The following is a 25,455-nucleotide window of genomic DNA, read 5'->3' on the forward strand; positions in this document are numbered from 1 at the left end:
CTGTCCCCTTAGCAGAAAAACACCCCCAAAGCATAATGTTTCCACCTCCATGTTTGACGGTGGGGATTGTGTTCTTGGGGTCATAGGCAGCATTCCTCCTCCTCCAAACACGGCGAGTTGAGTTGATGCCAAAGAGCTCCATTTTGGTCTCATCTGACCACGACACTTTCACCCAGTTGTCCTCTGAATCATTCAGATGTTCATTGGCAAACTTCAGACGGGCATGTATATGTGCTTTCTTGAGCAGGGGGACCTTGCGGGCGCTGCAGGATTTCAGTCCTTCACGGCGTAGTGTGTTACTAATTGTTTTCTTGGTGACTATCGTCCCAGCTGCCTTGAGATCATTGATAAGATCCTCCCGTGTAGTTCTGGGCTGATTCCTCACCGTTCTCATGATCATTGCAACTCCACGAGGTGAGATCTTGCATGGAGCCCCAGGCCGAGGGAAATTGACAGTTCTTTTGTGTTTCTTCCATTTGCGAATAATCACACCTAATCTTCTTTGGTTATTTCGGTAAAGTCACGTCGAATGAGAATAAAATAATAAAATAAAATAAGATAATAAAATTCTCACGACGTTTCGGCCACAACACAAGTAGCCTTCTTCAGGTGAAAGAACAGAACTGTCGGGACAACAGAGCTTGAATGAATGCTGTTAAGATTCGTAGCATCTTTTAAGCTCGGTGAGAGGCGTGGAGAGCCTTAACAAAGGAGTTTACCTATCAAAGCAGGATAATTTAGCATTGAAATAGCTGAGGGATTAGCTTGTGACAGAAATAGCTGTGCTAAAGTCAAAGTTTACATATCAATAGAGGCATTTAGTATATGGACGCTAAAGGCCTCCAACTACCAACTATCATAAAGTAAACCGATGTGAGAAAAAAAAACTCAATCTATATTACATCAATATAATAAATGTACTTAATATATTCTTCAATAAGCTGAGCTATTAATCACAAAGCAACTGGGTATACACTACACTATATAATGAATACCATATAGTAAACCAATAAAAAAACAAAATATAAGCTCCATCAATGTTATCAATAAACTCTATATACTCTCCAATCAGCTGAGCCATCAACAATAAGTCGTTGTATATTAATGCCATATGGCGAAAAATGGTGTTTTTTCCCTTCCCCTCAACGCCAGCACCACGGACAGCGACGTTCAGGCGAACGAGTCAATCCATGCTCGGAACGGAGGAGGGGGGAGAGGGAAACAACTACAATGCGCTGTTATACTCCATGTTATAAACCATACCATTAACCGTGGTGTGAGAGGTATTAAGAGGCAATGCCAGCGAAAGAGCTGCGGTCTGACGGTCACCGTGAAATACAATTAATTAAGAACCGAAATGGTTTAAAACATCTTTCCAATGGTTACTAAGCCAGAATCCATCTTCTCGGTTGAAATTGTCTCTGTGCTTGTATATGTGGATGGCCTGATGAACGAAACTCTCATGGTAGCCAGTTGGCTTGCAAAGAACCTCCGTCTTAGAGAAGTCAATGTCACATGAACCCACTGAATTATAACAGTGATCTGCCATGGCAGAAGAATTTGTCCTCCCGTGTTTCAAGTCTGCTTTATGTTCGTGGATGCGGTCCGAAATATGTCGTTTCTGTCACAAGCTAATCCCTCAGCTATTTCAATGCTAAATTATCCTGCTTTGATAGGTAAACTCTTTTGTCAAGGCTCTCCACGCCTCTCACCGAGCTTATAAGACGCTACGAATCTTAACAGCATTCATTCAAGCTCTGTCGTCCCGACAGTTCTGTTCTTTCACCTGAAGAAGGCTACTTGTGTTGTGGCCGAAACGTCGTGAGAATTTTATTGTCTTACTTTATTTTATTATTTTATTCTCATTCTATGTGACTTTACCGAAAGTACCAAGGAAGATGAATCCTTGCAGTCACGAAAGCTTTAAATCGAAATTTAATCGCACCAAATGTTATCACCTTCTCACCAAGCTACTTGGCAATGGTCTTGTAGCCCATTCCAGCCTTGTGTAGGTCTACAATCTTGTCCCTGACATCCTTGGAGAACTATTTGGTCTTGGCCATGGTGGAGAGTTTGGAATCTGATTAATTGATTGCTTCTGTGGACAGGTGTCTTTTATACAGGTAACAAGCTGAGCTCGTTACATGTGTTGAGGAGTAGAGGGGTGACGGAATGTCACACTCGCCTCGGGAGGAGTGACGTCATGTCCCCTCGGGGTATTTGAGGGAGGACCCGTGACGTGTTCTAGGTCTTCGCGAGGAGCCGGGGTCGTGAGCGGTAGGGAAGTGGGGACCCAGGGTAGGGGGGCTACTTGACCCGGCTGGCCGAGTTGGTCAGCGCTACGGGGAGAGCCCGTTAGCCTGGGGGGGCGTAGGGGTTCCCAGTACCTTTCCCCTGAGGAGATTTAGCTTAACCCCCAAGTCCCGTGTTAGCCCTTCCCCAAAAGCTAGGCGATAGCCCTTAATAAACTGTTGGCATCAGCCCCGACAACGTCTGTCTTCCGTGTCGTCATTTACACCACAACAACTGGTGTCAGAAGTGGCTTCCATGCTCGCGACCATGTCCAAATCTGGCGCGAGTCGGTAGACCGCGCCTGGTGTACCAGCGCACAAAGAGGAAGACAGTGACGTGGCCCTGGCGAAGATCATGGAGGTCGGGGCCCCGGATACGTGCCCCGGGGAGGTGGCCCGGCTGGAGCCGGGGGAGGCGGCGGCTGGGGAAGCTGCGGCGCCGCCAGCCGACGTGTGGCGCGGCGTAGCTGCCCAGCTAGAGCTGCTCCAGCAGTCGGTGGCACAGCTCACCGCCGCGCTGCTCGAGGTGGGGGTGCGCACACACGCGGGGGGCGATGTGGCGCACGGCCATCACGACGTTGCCGAGGCCGCGCTTCCCGTCGAACTCCCGGTTGGCGCCAATTCACCAACCGCCGCACCGGGACAGGGCGCCGCCATTTTTTCTGCGATGCTGCCGGCGGGCGCCATTTTGCCTGCGAGCCGGGGCGGCGGGGGAGGCGGCGGGGGAGGCGGCGGGGGAGGCGGCGGGGGAGGCGGCAGTCACGGGGCGGGAGGCGATATGCCTGCAGCCTGCCGGGGCCCCGGGTCCGGGCGAGGCAGCTGCGGCTGCGGCGACACCAGCGATCGCTGCTGTGGGTGAGTATAGGCCGGGGGATGGGTCGGCTCACCTTCGGCTGAGACCGCTGCCCCCTGTGGCGCCATTCGTGTCCACGAAGGGGGACTGGCTGGATTTTCAGGCCAGGTTTGATGCGGCCTGTCGGTCCGTGCGCTGGCCGGAAGAGGAGGCGCTGCTCGCACTGCCCACATGCTTGGATGCTAGGGCACTGCACACCTTTTTGAACATCCCACCAGCGGCGAAGGCGACGCTACAGTTGGCCTACCAGCAGATGGCCGAGGTGTTCGAGCCACCAGACGAAGCGCGCCTCAAGTTCACCGCCCGCCGCAGGGAGGAGGGGGAATCGCCTCTTGCGTTCCGCTGCTCCCTCCTCGCATTGGCTCGGGCTGCATATCCCGACGTGGAAGGGACTGCGCTGGACTCCCTGGTCCTGGAGAGGCTGCTGGTCCTCGCAGGGGAGCTGAGGATTGTGATGTCCATCGGGGCAGAGGCCAAGGCCACTTTGCTGACCGTCGCGCAAAATATTCAAGCCCATCTTGCGCTGCGTCGGCCTCCAGCGATGGTGGCGTGCGTGGGTGCCCCAGCGACGCCAGCGGTGGCGCCGCCCAGCGGGGAGGATGCCCTCGTGGCCGCGGGGGCCTATGACCACCGTGGGGACGCTAGGTATGCTCGCCGGCCAGGGGGGCCGTGGCGGGCAGGACCTCACCGTTCGCAGGCCCGGGGGCGAGCCACCTGCTTTTGTTGTGGCCAGGTGGGCCACTTTGAGAGGGGGTGCAACAATGAGCCCGGGGCTTCTCCAAGGCCTCTCCTCCTGCGGGCGTCCCTCCAGCAGCGGAGCCTCCCGGGCAACAGGCAAGTCGCGACGCATCCATCGCACGGCCGCTCTCTCCACCTCAGGCATCTCGTAGGGTTAGGGTCCATCTTCATGGGCCCATCTCTGGGGGGTCCAGTTCGGGGTACAGGGGGGTGCGCTCGACGATCGGGTGGCCCAGAGGGACTTGCCAGTGGCGGGCCCTCACGCATCGCGTGGTGGCCACCGCTGTCGGGTCCTCGACCGTGGTGGGGCACGTGCAGGGGGTCGACGTGAGGATCCTGGTGGACACGGGGGAGTCCACCACCATTGTGTCCGAGGCCGTTTTCCGGTCGCTGCCGCACAGTGTGGGGCCATTGCGGCCGGTTCGCGGGGCGTGCGTGGCTGCCAACGGGAGTAGCCTCGGTATTTTGGGTCATGTCGTCGCGTCTGTGGCGATCGGGGAGATCGTGTTTCGGGGACCTGTGTTGGTCTCTAGGACTCTGGCCGTACCGTGCCTATTAGGCACCGATTTTTTGACCAAAATGCCTGTTCGGATCCTGGTCGACCAGGGGTGTGTGGAGATGCCGTCGGGAGACTGGCTACATTTCCTGTAGTCCCCTTCTGTCGTAGCTCCCCTGGCCACCAGTGTACGGGCTATGACCACAAAATCCGTGATGGTTCCACCCGGGTCGCAGATCCTGCTTCCCCTCAGGCTGCGCAGGCCATTGACGTTGCAGTCCCCGGAGGCAGGCATCATCCTGTCTCCTTCCAATTATTTTGCGAGATTCGACAGGCTGGTGGGCGCTTTCACAGCCGTGGCTGCGGGCCAGGAACTTTTTTTGCAGGTCCTAAATTCGGGGCCCGCGCCGATCGCCGTCCCTGTTGGTGCTGTGTTGGCGCATGCCACCCCAGGCCCTCCTCCCGGCATCCTTGAGCCGCCGGGAGGGGTGGTGGCGGGAGTACTCCCCGTGGGGGGGGGGGGGGGGGGGGGGCGACGCATCATGGATTGATGCGTTGTGCATTGAGAACGCCTTGTTGTCCTCCCAGGAGCGCCAGCGGCTCCGCAATCTCATCGTCAGATTCGCCGATGTATTCAGCCAGAGCAAATTCGATCTGGGCCGTACCACTCTCCTGGAACATCATATCGACATGGGCGACTCGGCCCCTATTCGACTGAATTCACACCGTTTTAGCCCAGCGGAAAAGGATAATGTCCGCTCCGCAGTTAATGACATGTTGGCGGCGGACATTATCTCTCCTTCCACTAACCCTTGGGGAGCCCCCATCGTGCGAGTCAAGAAACGGGACGGGAAACTCCGCTTCTGCGTCGACTTCCGTAGATTGAACAAGATTTCAGTGGCCGATGCATATCCCTTGCCTCGCATGGACGATTCCCTCGACGCCCTCTCGGGTGCGTAGTTCTTTTTGACCCTCAATTTGCTTTTGGGCTTTTGGCAGTTACCATTGGATGAGGCCTCCAGGCCAAAGACCACGTTCCGCACACCCCAGGGGCTGTTCCAATTCAATCGGCTCCCTATGGGTCTTCATTCGGCCCCGGCCACCTTTCAGCACCCCATGGAATTGGTCTTGGCGGAGTCTTGTTTGATTTACTTGGACGACGTTATCGTTTTTGGATGTACGTTTGACGAACACTTGCAGCGTTTGGAGGTGGTGTTCGCCAAAGTGCGCACTGCGGGCTTAACATTCAAACCTCAGAAGTGCCACCTGCTGCAACCATCGGTGATGTATTTGGGCCACATTGTTAGCGCGTCAGGTGTGGCCACGGATCCGGAAAAGACTGCTTGTGTCCGGATGTGCCCGACTCCTACATCTGTCGCTGAGGTGCGTAGCTTTGTGGGCTTTGCATCATACTATCGCCAGTTCGTCCGCAATTTTGCGACTATTGCGAAGCCACTACATGCACTTTCTGCCAAGGGATAGAAATTTCGCTGGGGGAAGGAGGAGGAGGCCGCTTTTGCGGCGCTTCGCACGGCCTTAGCAGATGCGCCGCCCTTGGGGTACCTGGATTTCTCCCGGCCATTCCTCCTCGACACCAACGCCAGTGACACGGGTATTGGGGCTGTCCTGGCTCAGGTTGTCTATGGGGTAGAGCGGGTGATGGCCTACGGTAGCCGTGTTTTGTCCCCCACTGAGCAGCAGTACTGTGTGACCAGGAGGGAGCTGCTGGCCATTGTTTTCTTCGTCCAATTGTACAGGCCATATTTGTATGGTCGCCGGTTTACCGTCCGGACCGACCATGCAGCCCTGCAATATTCCCTCCGAATTGACCAGCCCTCGGGTCAGCTGTCTCGCTGGCTAGAGGTTCTCCAGGAGTACCCCTTCGATGTCATCCACAGGAAGGGGACTCTGCACGGGAATGCGGACGGCCTTTCCAGGCGGCCCCCGGTGGGCGAGTGCGCCTGCGCTCTGGGTTCCAGCCGCTGTAAGGCCCCAGTGGATACCGCGGCCCAGTTGGTTGCATCGGCCGACGCGGCGCCCTCTCCGGGTGGGGCGTTGCCTTGGGATTTTGGTCTGGGACTCTCCCGGGAGGTATGGTCCCAGATGCAGATGGAGGATTCCTCTCTGCTGCGGCTGCGACGCCGGGTTGGGTCTAAGACCCGGAGCTCGGCTCCGTCGGCTGGCCCAGTAGTCGCCATGCATGATGGACTCCTCGTGCGTTGGGATGCTAAATTGCAACGATATTGTGTGGTGATGCCCATTGGCTTACGAGGTAAATTGACCCGAGCCATTCACGAGAAGCTTATGCACCTCGGCTACCACAAGACCCTCTTGACCCTTAAACGGGACTACTATTGGCCGGGCGTGGAGGATGATGTGGCGCTGATTTTGAAGGGTTGCCATGACTGTGCGCGGAGGAAGGCCCCAGTGGGTCAGGATCGGGCCCCGCTGCAGTCCATCCGGGTTTCTCGTGTAAATGAGCTCGTGGCACTTGATATTTTGGGACCATTCCCTACATCCCAACGGGGACACAAATACCTCTTGGTGGGGGTGGAATACCTCACATGTTGGCCCATGGCATGGCCCCTGGTGGAGCAATCGGCCTCGTCCATCACGGAGGCATTCGTTCAGGGGTATGTTCTCGATAAGGGGGCACCAGAACAGCTCTTAACTGATCAGGGGCGGAATTTTTCTTCCCGTTTACTCAAGGAGGTCTGTGACCAAGGAGGTCTGTGACCTCCTTGGGATGAAGAAAGTCCGCACCTTGCCCTACCATCCCCAGTCCGACGGGATGGTAGAACGATTGAACCGCACGCTGACGTCCATGTGTCATCACGTGAGCTCGTCCCAATCTGACGCCGCGCGAGGGAGTGGACCGGCGGCGGGCACGCACTCGCGGGGCAGGAGTATATGCTTAAGGATGGCGATGCCGTCCTCTTCCATCCCGCCCTTATCGCCACTTGCCGTTCCGGGTGGCGTCTATGCCCGGACTTTGGCTTGTACCGGCGTGCCCTAATGTTCTGTTCTAGCAGCCGGTCAAGCGTCTACGTTCGGGGGGTTGCATTCGTTGCGTTACGTTCGTTGTGTATCGTCTGTTCCTGAAAAGGGGGGGACACCGCTCACGGAGTAGTTGCAGCCGGGTCGGCTGAGTTTTTTTACGGGGGGGGGGGGGGTGATGTTGAGGAGTAGAGGAGTGACGGAATGTTACACTCGCCTCGGGAGGAGTGACGTAATGTCCCCTCGGGGTATTTGAGGGAGGACCTGTGACGTGTTCGAGGTCTTCGCGAGGAGCTGGGGTCGTGAGCGGTAGGGAAGTGGGGACCCAGGGTAGGGGGGCTACTTAACCCGGCTGGCCGAGTTGGTCAGCGCTGTGGGAAGAGCCCATTAGCCTGGGGGGGCGTAGGGGTTCCCAGTACCTTTCCCCTGGGGAGATTTAGCTTAACCCCCAAGTCCCGTGTTAGCCCTTCCCTAAAAGCTAGGCGACAGCCCTAATAAACTGTTGGCGTCAGCCCCGACAACGTCTGCCTTCCGTGTCGTCATTTACACCACAACATATGTATAAAAGACACCTGGGAGCCAGAAATCTTTCTGATTGAGAGGGGGTCAAATACTTATTTCCCTCATTAAAATGCAAATCAATTTATAACATTTTTGACATACGTTTTTACGGATTTTGTAGTTGTTATTCTGTCCCTCACTGTACAAATAAACCTATCATTAAAATTATAGACTGAAATTTTTTTTTGTCAGTGGGCAAACGTACAAAATCAGCAGGGGATCAAATATTTTTTCCCTCTGTATATAGCTCAGTGGGCCTTACCTGTAATATAAAAGTATTTTATAGTTTGAATGGGTTTAAAATATAGTGATAGGGTGGCACAGAGATGTATGATACTGCTGAAGCTAGCTTGATTCCAAAAAAATATTTTATAAAAAATTGTTTTTAAAAATTTCTGGATAATTTTGTAGACATAAAAAGGCATCTTAAAGATATAGTCACTCGCCTTTAACCAGGCTTGTGAACCTTAAGCACACATGTACTAATTCAGAATTGAACAAAACCCATTTAAGATAAGGGTTGAAAATATGGGAACAATGTCATGAGAGAATTCAGCTGTCAACATTCCATTATGGTCCTAACCTTTGGCTGGCTGAGAGCCAAAATAATAAAATTGACTTCGCAACAAAAATAGAATAAAGCCCGAAATGAAAATAGAAGATGGAAGGAAGACATTTCGTCAACATGTAATATATTTGCATCATAGGAATGATACATCAAGTCAAAAGAGGTAAAAGACAAGAGTGCCATAAACAGTTAAAAAGAGATTTTGCTAATCGTGAAGTGGTGATTGAGATTTTATAATCCACACTTCAAGATGACCTCGATTTCAAAGAGCATTAACTTCACATGACACGGTTATTCACGAGACATTGGACAAAAACATTCCTGTCACAGTTGACCTTATGGAAACCAATAATCTGCATCCCCTAAACTCAAAGATCTCCAACTGTGAAAAAAATGATCGTTTAATGACAGTATTTAATCAAGTGGGTCTAGGAGACAGCCTAAATTGATTTAAATTTAAACTCAACAGTAGAGAGGGGTTCAAGCTTCAAATCAACGTTGACTAACTCAGTTAAAAAACTATGTGACCAATGAAAACAGATTCAATAATTAAAAACAAATGTTTTGTTAGATCATTCATGTAGTAAATGTATAGAGGAGCGAAGGTTGCAGATGAATAATTATCCAAAAAATAGCATGGCAATGTCCTGTATAAACAATTAGATAATACCGATACACCTGGGCAAGCATATTATATTGACGTTATTCATAATACTGAAAAATAAAAACAGTTTTCACGTAACTGAGAGTTGTTCAATGTCTTCACTCAAGTCTTTTCTTGCAAAACCTGGAGTATAAATGTATTGTAATATAATTATAGATGTATGCATTCATAAAAACTAAAATGTATGTTGGAAAAAAGGTTGCCACAAATACATATACGGCCAGAAGCTCTCGTATTGTGTTGTATTAAAAGTTATTAATGAGAATGAAAACTTGTAAACTAGGCTGGCCATTTGTACATAGATTTTTGCTGTTGTAAATTTCATACAGTCTGCATCAATATTTCCAGCGGAGTACAATATATGGGCAGTCCTGTTATTTTGAAAGTTAAAGATAAACAAGAAACAATTTAAAATAATCTTCTTTGGTTCTTTCGGTAAAGTCACGTAGAATGAGAATAAAATAATAAATTGATAAAATAAAATAACACAATAATATTCTCACGACGTTTCGGCCACAACACAAGCGGCCTTCATCAGGTGAAGGGACGAGACTGTCTGGTAGGACAGCGCTGGAGTGAAAAAGCCACGCTCAGATCACGACCTTTAAGCTGTGTGAGAAGAAACAAAGCGCCTTGACAAAGGAATTAGCATATAATTTTAGCATTGAAATGGCTGAGTGATTAGCTTGTGACTGGTCACAGAAATGGCTATGTTAAAGTTAAAGCATACACATCCGCAGAGGCACCCCTTGACAAAGGAATTAGCATAGAATTTAGCATTGAAATAGCTAAGTTAAAGCATACACATCCGCAGAGGCACCCCTTGACAAAGGAATTAGCATAGAATTTAGCATTGAAATAGCTGAGTGATTAGCTTGTAACTGGTCACAGAAATAGCTATGTTAAAGTCAGAGCATACACATTCACCGAGGCACCTAGTACAAATCAAACAGGAGAATTTAGCATTGAAATAACTAGGCGAATTTAGCATTGAAATAACTGAGTGATTAGCTAGTGACTGGTCACAGAAATGGCTATGTTGAAGTCAAGGCCTACACATCTGAGCTATTCACAGTAATTGGGTATACAATACAATATATAATTAATACTATATAGTGAACCAATAAAAAAAAACTAAAATATAAATTACCTTAATGTTATCAATAAACTCTATATTCTCCAATCAGCTAAGCTACCAACAATAAGTCGTTATATATCACAATGCTATATGGCGAAAAAATGGGTGGATTCTTACCCTCAACTTTAGCAACACGGATAGCTACGGGCCCCGTTCAGACAGATGAGTTCATCCATGGTCGGAACAGAGGAGGGGGAGAGAGACAGCTGCGAGGCGCTGTTATACTCCATGTTGTAAACCATACCATTAACCGTGGTGTGAGAGGTATTAAGAGTCAATGCTGGCGAAAGAGCTGCGGTCTGAAGGTCATCGTAAAATACAATTAATTAAGAACAGAAATGGTTTAAAACATCTTTCCAATGGTTACTAAGCCAGAATCCATCTTCTCGGTTGAAATTGTCTCTGTGCTTGTATATGTGAATGGCCTCATGAACGAATCTCTCACGGTAGCCGGTTGGTTTGCAAAGAACCTCCGTCTTGGAGAAGTCAATGTCATGTGAGCCCACTGAATTATAACAGTGATCTGCCACGGCAGAGGAGTTCGTTCTACCATGTTTCAAGTCTGCTTTATGTTCGCAGATGCGGTCCGAGATATGTCGTTTGGTTTCTCCAATGTAGCTACTACCACAGAGGCACTTTAGTTTGTAGACGCCCGGGTACTGTATGTCTGGAACGGCATCTTTTACAAATGGAACTAAATCACGGATTTTATGTACTGTGTTGAATCGGACCTGGATCTTGTGTTTATTCAGGATTTTGGAGATCTTTTTAGTGACCCCTGCAATGTAGGGTAAGGTGATGGTTTTGAGTGGCTCCACAAGAGGATCCTTCTTCATGACTGGAGTGATGGCTTTGCGGATTGTGTAGTCGGAGTAACCATTAGCCCTGAGAGCCTGGTGTACATGCTTGAGTTCACTGGTAATGTGTTCCTGGTCGGAAATGCATTGGGCTCTATGGTATAGAGTCTTGATGAGGGAGTTCTTCTGGGATGGATGGTGGTGGGAATCCGGTTTCAAGTAAGCATCTGTATGGGTAGCTTTCCTGTAGACAGAGTGGCTCATTGAACCATCATGTCTCCTTTTAATTAAGACATCCAAAAAGGGTAGTTTGCCATCTTTTTCGACCTCCATGGTAAATCTGATGGCTGGGTGTATGGAATTGATGTGGTCGCGGAATTGGTCTAGAGCAGGCCGGCCATGTGGCCAGATGACAAAGGTGTCATCCACGTACCTCTTCCATAAGGTCGGCCGTAGAATGGCAGTCTGGATGGCGTCAGTTTCAAATTTTTCCATGAATACGTTGGCTACAACCGGAGATAGGGGGGAGCCCATTGGGGTGCCCTCAGTTTGTTTGTAGAAAGTTCCATTCCAGGTGAAGTATGTGTTGGTTAAGCAATGTGTCACCAGGGGGGTACATCAGTATGCAGTCCTTGATGAACCAGGTCTTCAATGATAGCGATGGTGTCAGGTACCGGGACTTTGGTGAACAAGGACACCACATCAAAACTGACAAGCAGGTCGTCTGGGGACAGGGAAATGCCTTTGATTGTCGATACCAGGTGAGTAGAATTTAGTACCGCAGAGGTGGTTTTTCCAGTGAAAGGTCGCAGTATATCAGCAAGAAAACGTGCCAGTTTATAGGTGGGGGAGTTGATAGTAGAGACGATGGGACTAAGGGGTGTATCTTCTTTGTGTATCTTTGGAAGGCCATATAATCTTGGTGGTCTGGCAGCAGAGGGTTTCAACGAGAACTGTTTGATCTCATCAATTAATGCTGTTGAATCAGATATGATTTTGTTCGTTTTGGTAACCAGGCTGTTGGTGGGATCTCTTTTTATTTTTGTATAGCTGCCATCGTTGAGTAGTTCTTGAATTTTGTTGTTATATTCTGTTTTGTCCATGATGACAGTGGCATTGCCCTTGTCGGCTGAGAGGACGACAATATCATCCCTCTTTTTTAATTGAGATAATTCAAAACGTTCGTCTTTGCTGATGTTGCTGGGTGGCAACCTTCAGACCGCAGCTCTTTCGCCAGCATTGACTCTTAATACCTCTCACACCACGGTTAATGGTATGGTTTACAACATGGAGTATAACAGCGCCTCGCAGCTGTCTCTCTCCCCTTCCTCTGTTCCGCCCATGGATGAACTCGTCCGTCTGAACGGGGCCCGTAGCTATCCGACTTATTGTTGGTAGCTTAGCTGATTGGAGAATATAGAGTTTATTGAAAACATTAAGGTAATTCATATTTTAGTTTTTTATTGGTTCACTATATAGTATTCATTATATATTGCATTGTATACCCAGTTACTGTGAATAGCTCAGATGTGTAGGCCTTGACTTCAACATAGCCATTTCTGTGACCAGTCACTAGCTAATCACTCAGTTATTTCAATGCTAAATTCGCCTAGTTATTTCAATGCTAAATTCTCCTGTTTGATTTGTACTAGGTGCCTCGGTAAATGTGTATGCTCTGACTTTAACATAGCTATTTCTGTGACCAGTTACAAGCTAATCACTCAGCTATTTCAATGCTAAATTCTATGCTAATTCCTTTGTCAAGGGGTGCCTCTGCGGATGTGTATGCTTTAACTTTAACATAGCCATTTCTGTGACCAGTCACAAGCTAATCACTCAGCCATTTCAATGCTAAAATTATATGCTAATTCCTTTGTCAAGGCGCTTTGTTTCTTCTCACACAGCTTAAAGGTCATGATCTGAGCGTGGCTTTTTCACTCCAGCGCTGTCCTACCAGACAGTCTCGTCCCTTCACCTGATGAAGGCCGCTTGTGTTGTGGCCGAAACGTCGTGAGAATATTATTGTGTTATTTTATTTTATCAATTTATTATTTTATTCTCATTCTACGTGACTTTACCGAAAGAACCAAAGAAGATGAATCCTTGCAGTCACGAAAGCTTTAAATCGAAATTTAAAATAAGTTTTGATATTCTGTTTCATTGTCGCAATGGCATCAAGAACTGTGAAGTCTGTCCAATTCCACATGATAGTGCAGAATTCAAAGCACAATATTTTTTTTGCGATGAAAATAAATGAAATAATTACATGCATACATTTCCTTGATCTACACATATTTGCCGGCCTAAGTTAATTCAAGTACACTTTTATTCGCATGAAATACATATGTGAGCACTGTAAAACAAGGTCACCTTGAACAGAACAAGGGAATTGCTTTCATAACTGAAAAGGGACAAAAAATATATTGGCGAGAAATATACGGCCGTGTAACCTTTCCTGCACCTGAAAACGAGTCTCACATCTCAATCCGGATGTACTCCCTTCAACTTAAAATACCTGTCATCGCTCTCATTTATTCAACTCAAACCTCTACAAAAAGTTAACGTTGACTTTGCATAAAAAATTATTACGTGCGTTAATGTCACCCACTATTTAGATGTGTGAAAATAATGTACGTTTTGGCAATGCGTTTAATATTTAAGATTGCAAAAATGCACCACATAGGCCAGGAATTGCATGTAAAGTTGAAGAACTGTGATGCTCTGCGGCAGCATTTCTTGATTTTAATTGATCCCCATGGACTCATTAATTAGTAACATGCAAGGTGTTTTAAAGAATGATTCAACATAACTAAGCATGTAAACATAACACTCTGGCATCATTTGCCAGATGGTCAAAACTATTCGGGTAATTTTTCTACACCCTATGAACCGAACGCTGGAATGGGTTCCGTGCTCGTGGGATTTGAGGGATTACCTGTGTTAGTGTCCACAACCAGTTCTGTTCGGCACATTCTCGGGCGAGGAATGGAGATGCGTGTCTGTGTCTAACAAGGACCTCATCAGAGATCCGTCTGTCCAGATTCCTGTATTCGACCTCCCAAGGCGCCAGTGGGTTCAGTTGAACCGCTTCTGGTGTGACCAGGGGCTGTGTGCGTGCGCTTATGAACATCGATCGGGCGTGCTGCGTGACAGCCCCGCTGTGTGAATTCGGGGAACAGGATATCCATGGGCCCAAGCCAAAAAAATCACTTATTGGTACACCTGAGGTGGCAAAGTCTCTCGTAATGATTTTTGTAATCCTCCATGTGTGTGGGACATTCTGATATGATAACCTTTGTGGAGTGGCAGCCTAGTTGTAGTTACCATGACTTTTACACCCATACCCTATGACAGGCATCCGGAACAATGAAATGGGCATTATTACTGAAAAACTACTTCGACCAAAGCCAGTTAGGTCACAAACTTGTCTTTACTGATTTAAATACACAATGAAAACACGGGATAATAAGGAATACCATAGTGAGGTAAGAAACTACTTGAATATTATAAACATTGACATTCGCATATACTTAGTCAATGATACATGAAATCCCATATATATCGTTAGTGATGGGTATATGTGAAGAAGGTTACATTATTGTTATCAAGCTCTGTGTGTACTTAGATGGTGTTAGCAAGGGTAACCAAGTCCAGAATCACCGCACTGTGCATCAATGTATACTACTACCACAGTAATACCATCAGAATCACCACCCTGTGTCACTCATCAAACTGCTCGTCTATCTCGTCATCTGACTCCCACACTGGGCGTGCAGTGCCGGCCCCTACAGGATAGGGTGTAGGAGTGCCGGCCATAGAAATGGGGTGAAGATAGGCCATGGCACTCTGGTTGACCCGAGAGGACACGTGACCAGTTAAGTCTACAAGGGCCCCCAAGTGGGGGCTAGGGGTGGTCACGTGGTCGGGGGGGGGATAATTTCTAGTTATCAAGTTCAAGTTTTAAGTTTATTTTGTTTAACCAGGTGAGAACTCAAGAGTTCAAGATAGTCTAATTTTCAATAATGACCTTGGTCAACAAATTGATAATTCGTAAAACAAATTAAATAAACACAGCAAATAAGCATATATAAATCAGCACAAAACAACTGTGTCACACGATAAATCTAACAACTGCACTTTTTGCACTCAGGTTATCACTTTTCTCACTACAATCATGATTACCCTTAGGGATCTGATTAAAAGGTGAAATGGCATGAGAGTGTTGGGGAGGGAAGATGGTAACGAGATATTCATCGACAGTGTCTAACAAGCAGACCGCGCACTCCTTGTCAACACGGAGATGAGAATCTTAGCAGCGTAAAACTGCGGAGAGCCCAAACATCACCCCTGTGTTCCGGATAACAGACCTCATTCAGTGAATAGTGTATAGCCGAAACGTGCACTCGATACAACCTCATTTAGTGAGGTTTTCCAGGACAAAATTAGGTTACAAAAACATAAACACATTCAGTTTGTGGGAGATGTCCGACAGACTGAAAATTAAATAGTACATAATTTATACATTCAAATTACATTAAATTAACAAATAATTAACACACCATTAAATAATGTAATAACTTAATAACCACTGAATAATTACGGTATACTATTCACAATGAAATACCACTTGAGAAAAACTACTACTGTTCAAGTGTAATAAAAGTGCCTTAACCATCACAGTGTTACACAGGTGGAGGGCTGAGGTTCACTGTTGGAATGCTAAAGAGATTTTCTCATGGACTTGAAGCATTTTTTTTTAATTCATGACATTATTCATTTCGGTAGTCTTCTCAGTTTACCCTGAATTCTGGCTTACTCGAGTTTCACTATTGGAGGTTTTGCTATATGTTAAAATTGACAACTATGTAATGCAACAGACCTGGACCAGTTTCTATGATATGCTCAATAAAAATAAATAACTGGTCACTCGATTAAAAAATTGCAGGACACCTGAATGATGCCAGTACAATATAATAAATGTTGACGTATATGGCATCTTAGTGCAGGTGCATCTTAAGATGATGTACAGAAGCAGTGTATGCACATCAAGAAAAGCCATCAATTTTAGCGAGATATATAGATTGGGTAAACATTTGCGTTCATATATTCGAGTGGTTAGTCATAGGCAGAAAAAAACGTCTTGAGCCTACCCTTGAACATGGAAAGTATGGGTCCTCTTCTTAATATGGGTGAAAGAGCTTTCAATAGTAAGGCGCCCCGTTTAGGGCGCTCCGTCAGTCGAGGATTTTAACGCTCATCTGAAAACATTTATTTTCTCTTGCATATATCTGCGTAGGGTTTTTTTTTCCTCAGTTTTAAAGTCGAGGGATTTTACTTGAATAGAGGTGTAAAGCGCTGTGAGGCCTTTGTGAAAGGCGCTAGATTAAAGTGAGTTACAAAAAAATCCGGTTTTAGTATGGTCATAAATTATGTATGTTCACTATAATTACTATTCACAATTAAAACAATGCATTTGCTGAAAGGATTAAATAACTAATTTCCTGAAAGGTCTTCAAAATCTATACTTTCCAATGGCAAATGTGCAAGTCAATTTCCAATTTATATATTGCACATAAATGGGCACGTAGACAACTTCCAGTCATTACTCTATTTATTTTTCTTTCTACGTGACTTTACCGAAATAACCAAAGAGTAATTCTTGCAGTCATTAAATCTCCAAATCAAGTTTGAACCACCTCTATGGGGAAGTTTGTTTTCTCTCTCTCTCTCTCTGTGTATGTCTCTGTGTTTTGTCTCTCTCAAATTTAGCAATCCTTGGAAGAACGTAATCAACCAGGTAGTGTGTTGACTGTTATGTTAGCCGACTCTCTGTGTTGTATTGCATTATATTTCTAAGTTTACTAGGTTTGTTTTCTCATTCATTCGTACCTGATGATGATTGCTTGTGTTGAAATCGAAACATCGTATGCTATTATTTAATTTATTTTTCTTTCTACGTGACTTTACCGAAAGAACCAAATAATAATTCCAGCAGTTACGAATGCTCCAAATCAAGTTTTTTTCCAGTCATTATTTTATACAACTTTCAGAATAGCACAGTCGGCTACATACGGTGTGAAAGTAGTTCAACAGACATTTAGCATACGTATTATGTATCAATGTAATACAGTGAAGGTCTGATCTAAATTAGTTTTACTTAGCTGCAGTAGTTGCTTTCTGTAAACCCTCATCCTAACTACTCCATGCAGCCTGGCCAAGCATTGGTTCAGGTAAGAACGGTGCACAGATTGGCCACCAGCAAGCCAACCGGGCCTACGGGGAATCTGATTTTGCCTGAAGGCCATGTCAGAATTTCAGGGGAATGAAGACAATGCACACAGGAGTCAATGGCCATATAATTAAATGGTTATTCTGAGAGATATCCACTGGTATCACCATTGAAACATAAGGCCGACACCTCTGTAATATGTATTCTATTGTGTATTTTATTATTTATTTTATTTTCTTTCTACGTGACTTTGCCAAAAGAACCAAAGAGTAACCTCTGTAATGTTTCAATTGCGATTCTAGTGATACCAGCTGGCTGGTATTCAGGTCGATTCCAGCTGGCTGGTATCACCAGAATCACCACTGCAACAAAAGGGCAATGCCTCTGTAGTATGTTTCAAATTGTACTCTTGTGATCAATACCAGCCAGATGGTATCTGGTTTGATTCAAGCCAGCCCGTGCCAGGAATTGTTAATGTTGAAAGGTATAAATAAGATTCCTCTGGATGGTGGCACTGACGAAGAAACAACTACCAAAATCGCCATTTGATCAGATTTATATTTCAGGAACAATTGCATTATGCCAGCCAGGCCTCTCCAGTCTTCCCTTCTTGCCTGATTGCCACACTGGGCCCCTGAGAGCCATACCGGGCCCCTGAGATTCCAGAATTCTTCTCAATGCACAATACCATGAGGAATTATATTTGATTTCAGACATGGAATTGTTCTTCCCGGCTGTGATGCACAGCCCTACCGAGGTGAAGATTATTCCTACAAACATAAAAACAAACACGTATTTTGTAAAAAAAAAAAAGGCGGTTGAATTGTGATAAAATTTGTACCTGTATTTTTTTTATATATTTTGTGATGGTGTTATTGGTTGTTTTCATTTTTTCAGTTTTCAGTTTCATTTATTTAGAATAACCCTTTGAGCCATTCGGCTCTTGATCCGGGTGCAACCGCAACAAACAATACAATTACAAGATACATTTAAAATTTACTGGAATGATGATGTAGTGGTTTGTGCACTATGAGCTAAACCTGGTTCGACTCTCAGTGGCGAGTTACATCTGAACCAGTTCTGCACCTCCCCTTCATTAACCTCCACTGGTGAGGTATGGTTAACTACACCCACAACCGTCATGGAATGGGGAGGCCTGCATCTCGATAAAGGGCAGTACATGTTTTTTTTGCAAATGGTCACAACGGGTAATGACACACAAACTTCATCAGCAATAACGTTAACTCTCACAGGAAGAAAAAAAAAACCTTTCTCTAGCTCCTGCTTTTTAAAAAGAAACTTTCAATACAATGAAATAAAAAATAAGTACATGATGTACTTTTATCATTAGCTGCATTATTCATTTACGTGATATAATTGAGATACTGAAATCCTCTTTTCTGAATATCATTATTCATGTTATGCATAAACCATGTAATTTAGCATGTTTGTCACACCAATAGACCATATTAAAAAAGAAATCACCCTTCAACGAATAAATTAATGCAGCACTCTCGACATATTCTTGAGTGAACGCAGAACATGATGAAGCATAATTTTCTTCGGGAAAAAAAATCACATTTCAAAGCTGCTCATTAAAATATAATTTAAAGATACTCATTAAAACAAATACTTTCATTGCCAATGTAGAGTATGTGCAGTGCACATATTTATTAGATTGATAACCTATTGGCTGGTTAGAGGGTGGTCTTAGTGAATATGTTTTACACGAACAATTCCATGCATGCAAATAACTGTTTATAATGAAAATATGCCAATATGCAATTGGCACACGCCAAAACCTCATCTCATAAGCCTGGAAAACAATGCTTAGAAAGCCAATATTCACTGAAAAAAAAGTTCAAACCAAAACGATGTGAAATAACATTGTCTATTACATGTTAAATAATACAAATATTAATATACTTATGTTTATCATAGTCAATGCCATTTTACAAGCTTTCCAAGTTATTTTTTTTCATTTGGCCTTCATGTAGATCTGACACTGACAATATTAATCATGAGTTACTGCTCAGAGAGGAGTTGACATTTAATTATGTGTGCAAGCAGTGCGTGACAGAGAACACTGTGAACTTATGTTATCTCTTTTCTTTCCTAGCCTAAAGTTCACATATACATATATTACAGAGGGTTGAAGGGTGGCGGGGGATTTCAATAGACTTTCTCTGACCTCATATACGATTGCTTCCATACATATAGTAGAAACCAAATATGGAAGAAAAAACACATTTTAACACTTCACTTGAAGTTAATGAGCACTGCCAAATGTAATACATTCATTGCTATTACTAAGAATTAATAAATAAATTTAGGAAAAAATGTATAGTCGAATAAAATGTAAAGATGCAGAACTGTGATTGGCTAATCGTGTGGCTAATCAAGTGAGCTCTAGATTGCCCCTTTGGAGAGTATTTTGCCCACTCTGCAACACTGACAATATATCTGGCAAGAGGTAGGAGTACCCAGACTTCAACTCACCATGCACAACCTGCTGATCTACTAACTGGGGTGTACCCATTCATACTGATGCGAGAGCAGTGGCCCCGGGGGGGGGGGGGGGGGGGGTAAAAACGTACCAATTATTTAAACCAAACACAAGTTCACGTATGTTATAGAGCACGGACAATAGTGTTTTCATTGAAAAGCAACAAGAATGAATTTTCCCTTTAAACTTTACTATTGCTGACTTTCATATGACAGAATATGTAAATGTGCACAGACTACACAGGCAAGATCAGTAGACAGACTTCACCCTATCAGGGAGAATATTACCGTACTGGCAAATATAATAAATCAGGTCTAACATCACCAGAAGAAAATGCTCCAACCACATCACAGCTGAGAATTAACCAACAATAACATGTAACCTGTAAAACCATGAGTTTTATGAAAACTATCCTTTATTATATCTGTTAACAAATCAACGTGTAGTAAAGGTTTCACTCAATAGTTGATTCATAATACAGGTTTTTTTTTGCTTAGTGTAAATATATAATGTCATTAAACCCGCCACAACCCGACAGAGCCAATTAGTTTGTTACGTAAAGAGAACATGCCAATTCGTTACTAGCACAGCACACAGCCAGATTTGTCGAGAAATCCTTCTGTTTTGTTCCTTAAATAGAGGGGTAGATGTGATGACATCACTTGTGAGCACAAGTAATACATTGTTTAAATGCATGCCGATACAGGTCACCATACTTCTGTAGTGGGTTCAACTGAGACGTACTCTTCAACTCGGAGGCATCGTATTTTATTCTTGAACACAGCAGGACAACTTAACACAACGACCTAGGGTGGTGACCACCCTGGCTAACTACGTAACAAACTAACGTGGGCCGGGGCGAACAGCGTACTGCCCGGGCCACGTGCTTGAGGACTCGCGAACCGTAGAACGTAGACAAAGGGTTTCTTCCCTTGGATGGACAGCCAAGAGCCCTCCCAGGATTCAGCTTATATTCTCTCCAGCGTGGCCGGCTCCACCCCTGGCCACGACTCCCTTCCAGAACTTTTACGAAGAACCTGGGTTCCATCACGTGACCCTCACAGCCCCCCCCCCCCCCACGGGGGCCCCTCTGTTGCCTTAACTGGTCACGTGTCCACCCGGGTCAACTAGACTGTCATGGCCTTACCCGACCTTCCCTTCGGGTCGGCACACACCCTGCCCTCTCGGGCCAGTACTGTCCTTACAGCATGGTGACATCCATTGATGTGATTACCCGCACGCTGTGCCCCTCTATGGCCGGTACTGCACCCACACCATGGTGGCATTTAGGAATGCTACAAAACACGTACACCGTGCCCCTCTAGGGCCTGTACTGCACCCACAGCATGGTGACATGTAGCAATGCTACAACATCCAAACACCGTGCCCCTCTAGGGCCGGTACTGCACCCACAGCATGGTGGCATCTATTAAGTCACTACACTTCAATAGGGGTTACCTTTGAACACACAATCGACAGGAGGTACAAGAACAATGGGCTTGCATAATGCTCATGCACAATGCACTTTGATTACCATATAACTAACCTAATCGGCAATAGAAACCCATAGTCATTTATATGCATTCAATAATCCCCCCCCCCCTCACTTCGTGCAAGAAGTGCTCACAAGTGTTAACATTCGAGAACAAACTTTATGTGCTTGAGAACAATGAACGCACGTGTGATATTGTCCGTGCTACAGGCTTGCATGAATGTACACTGTTGACCATCTGATAGAATGCGGACACAATCGAAGCAAATTGCGCAAGTACCACTCCTCTACTTGAAAAAAGGTAATCTCATGCAAAAGTGTGAGAATTTGTTCAAATTGTAAGCATTCGCGTTGGTAAAATACATCCCTTCTGCACTTAACGGTTTCTATTCTTACCTTTTATCTTTGTAACTCCACCCACCACAGCTCGCATGCACAGACTACAGTATTCTTTTATTTAATAAAAAGTCACCAATAAAAAAGCATTAACCAAAGATATTGTCATAATAAATTAGTCATAATGATACATTTGTCGATCGAGTTGGGGGCTTGGAACGCAATCCCGCGCTATCACATTATTTATTATGAGAAATGAGTGTTCGCTTAACACCATTTCACCTTACACGAAGATTTTAAAAACGCATCTATTGTATTAATCTGGGATTACCTGTATAAATTAGAGGGTCAAAAAGGTTTGATATTTATATATTAAAATTACATACGTGCATGTTTTGTGAATACTCCCACTAAAATTAACACGTGTAGTGACTGTGCTTGTCACTGTATGGTGCCGGGGCTTGCGAAGCCATGGCCGGTAATGTGTTGTCATTACGGGCAACCCGGGTTACGGGATGTAGTACCTGCCCTAGCGGGGCTTGGGTGAGCGCTGGTTAGTGCGGAGGCACCGCGAGCAGTGTGCAGTGCGAGCTCCCGGTGAGGGAGCGAGAGGGAGCGTCAGCCAGCCAGGGTTACCTTGGGGTATGATACGCTGGTTGACCTGCTGTCACATGACCAGTGGACGGGGGCCGTGGGGCGGTCACGTGGTCCAAAGGAGCTCTCGGGAACCTTCGAGAAGGAGCTTGAGAGACCTGGAAGGTGGGCAGGGCGAAGGGCAGGACCAGCCCCAGCCCGGGGGCTTATAACGAGGGCCCTGTGAGGAGCTCGAGGTTCTTCGGGTGATGGTGTTACGAAGATCCACGTCGGGGAGAAGAAGCCTCTAGCCACGCGGTCCGGGACCCCGTTTGTGGTCCAGACCGGGATAGCAAACCGTGTCTAGTTCTGCCGTAGTGTGGTTAGATGGGCATTCGAGACCCGAGTGTAGATCGTGTTGCGTTGCGTGTTAATGTGTAATAAATAGTGTTGCTCCCAAGAAAACGTCTGTGACTCAGTTGGACTCACTAAACATACAACAAATCATATAAAATGTGCATTTTATTAAATAAGTTTAAACCTTAATACATGTTGGGTTCTGTTTATATAGGAAATGCAACTTCACCTTCCTATGCTTTAAAGTGAGCTATGGTGCCTTTACAAGCAGGAAATGTATCATTGTCTTGTTAGCATACAGATAAATTGATGCTCTCCACCATCGTGCCTCAACTGCATAATTTTAAGATTATCTGCATTGTTTTTGCTGCCTTTTGATGAATGAGAAACTATCGCATTGTTTAATGTTAATGTGTACGTTTTTCCAAAGGAATTTGCTTATAAATCTGCATTATGAACTGTCATCTCATGACCAATGCATGAGAACAAATTTTCCCACCATTTCCTAATTTGTTTGGAAAACATAGAAAGATGTATTTATAAAATCATGAACAGGGTTTACATTTTGAGCAACTTTACATTTAGACAAATAACTGTACACTTCCAAAGTCCACACCTGTGTTTAATCAACTGTTATCAATGTGGATGGACACATACACAGGAAGAGGGAAAAAACGAAATCCCACATCAAACACATTTTTTGCGACGCTGTATAACTAATCAGTTTGTGTCAATGTCCGGAGCTAAATAGGATGACATCAGTAATTACAGCAATGTGAGTGACCAGCAGACAAAGGGTTAGGAGGCTTTGTGCAAGCGTTATCCTGCTCTTCTTTTGCTCTGCATTGCAAGCACGTACGTTAGACGTGATGGCAGCGGATGGTGATAAGTAGCGCCTCTGGAAATAGCTACAGAAAGGGCGTGTTGTGCCACAAACTCGACATTCTACGCAGTGCTGCTCCGAGTGGTGCACTGTTTCAAAGCAGATTGCAGAAGGATCAGACATCGAGCTTTTTACCATTTGCACAGGTTTAAGCTGAAACGGAATTTACCATCACGGTTGTAATCTCGTGCCTGCGCACGGGATATGTTTTAGTGTGCAAATTTGACATCGTGTACATACTCTTGGTTCTTTCGGTAGTCAAGTAGAAGGGAAACAATAAAATAATAAAAATATAAAACAATAAAATTCTCACGACGTTTCGACTGCAACACAAGCAATCATCATCAGGTGTGAAAACCACAGCAAGAAAATTTGAAAAAAAGTGGCGGTTATTTTTAACGTTAGCACCACGGAGAGCGATTTGACAGTTTGTTCAGATGGACGAGTCCATCTATGTTCATAAAAGAGGAGGGGGGAGACGAAAATAATGGATGAGGTCTGAAAGCCACCGTAAGCGTGAACAATCAATTAAGACCCGAAATGGTTTATCAAATCCTTCCAATTATTGCTAAGCCAGAATCCATCTTCTCGGTTGAAATTGTCTCTGTGTTTGTATATGTGGATAGCCTCATGAACGAATCTCTCATGGTAGCCATATGGCTTGCAAAGAACCTCTGTCTTGAAGAAGTCAATGTCATGTGAGCCTACTGATTTATAACAGTGATCTGCCATGGCCGAGGTGTTGGTCCTACCGTGTTTTAGGTCTGCTTTGTGTTCACGAATGCGGTCCGAGACATGTCGTTTGGTTTCTCCAATGTAACTACTACCACAGACGCAACTTAGTTTGTATACACCAGGGTACTGTATGTCCGGAATCACATCTTTTACAGACGGAACCAGATCACGGATTTTATGTAATGTGTTGAATCGGACCTGGATCTTGTGTTTATTCAAGATTTTGGAGATCTTTTTGTGATCCCCGCGATGTAGGGTAAAGTGATGGTTTTGAAAGGCTCCTCAAGAGGGTCCTTCTTCATGGCTGGAGTGATAGCTTTGCGGATTGTGTAGTCGGAGTAACCATTAGCCTTAAGAGCTTGGTGTACGTGCTTGAGTTCACTGGCTATGTGTTCCTGGTCGGATATGCATTGAGCTCTATGGTGCAGAGTCTTGATGAGGGAATTCTTCTGGGATGGATGGTGGTGGGAATCCGGTTTCAGGTAAGCATCCGTATGGGTAGCTTTCCTGTAGACAGAGTGGCTCATTGAACCATCAGGTCTCTTTTTTATTAGGACATCCATAGAGCCCAATGCATATCCGACCAGGAACACATAGCCAGTGAACTCAAGCACGTACACCAAACTCTTAAGGCTAAAGGTTACTCCGACTACACAATCCGCAAAGCTATCACTCCAACCATGAAGAAGGACCCTCTTGAGGAGCCTTTCAAAACCATCACTTTACCCTACATTGCAGGGATGACAAAAAAACATCTCCAAAATTATGAATGAAAACAAGATCCAGGTCTGATTCGACACATTACATAAAATCCGTGATCTGGTTCCGTCTGTAAAATATGTGATTCCGGACATACAGTACCCTGGCATCTACAAACTAAGTTGCCTCTGTGGTAGTAGTTACATTGGAGAAACCAAACGACATGTCTCGGACCGCATTCGTGAACACAAAGCAGACCTAAAACACGGTAGGACCAACACCTCGGCCGTGGCAGATCACTGTTATAATTCAGTAGGCTCACATGACATTGACTTCTCCAAGACAGAGGTTCTTTGCAAGCCATCTGGCTGCCATGAGAGATTCGTTCATGAGGCTATCCACATATACAAACACAGAGACAATTTCAACCAAGAAGATGGATTCTGTCTTAGCAATCATTGGAAGGCTTTGATAAACCATTTCGGGTCTTAATTGATTGTTCACGCTTACGGTGGCTTTCAGACCGCATCCATTATTTTCGT

General features: G+C 45.4%; 1 protein-coding gene across 5 annotated transcripts in view; it reads right to left on the minus strand.

Annotated features, from left to right (window-relative positions):
• LOC116939054 (transmembrane protein 132E-like) overlaps positions 1–25,455 on the minus strand; it is a 456,039-nt gene that overhangs the window by 167,309 nt on the left and 263,275 nt on the right. The gene's annotated exons all lie outside the window — the stretch shown is intronic.

The sequence above is a fragment of the Petromyzon marinus genome, chromosome 5 (genome assembly GCF_048934315.1).
Source record: "Petromyzon marinus isolate PM22_M1 ecotype Great Lakes invasive population chromosome 5, UKy_Petmar_22M1.pri1.0, whole genome shotgun sequence".
Classification (NCBI taxonomy): Eukaryota; Metazoa; Chordata; class Hyperoartia; order Petromyzontiformes; family Petromyzontidae; genus Petromyzon; species Petromyzon marinus.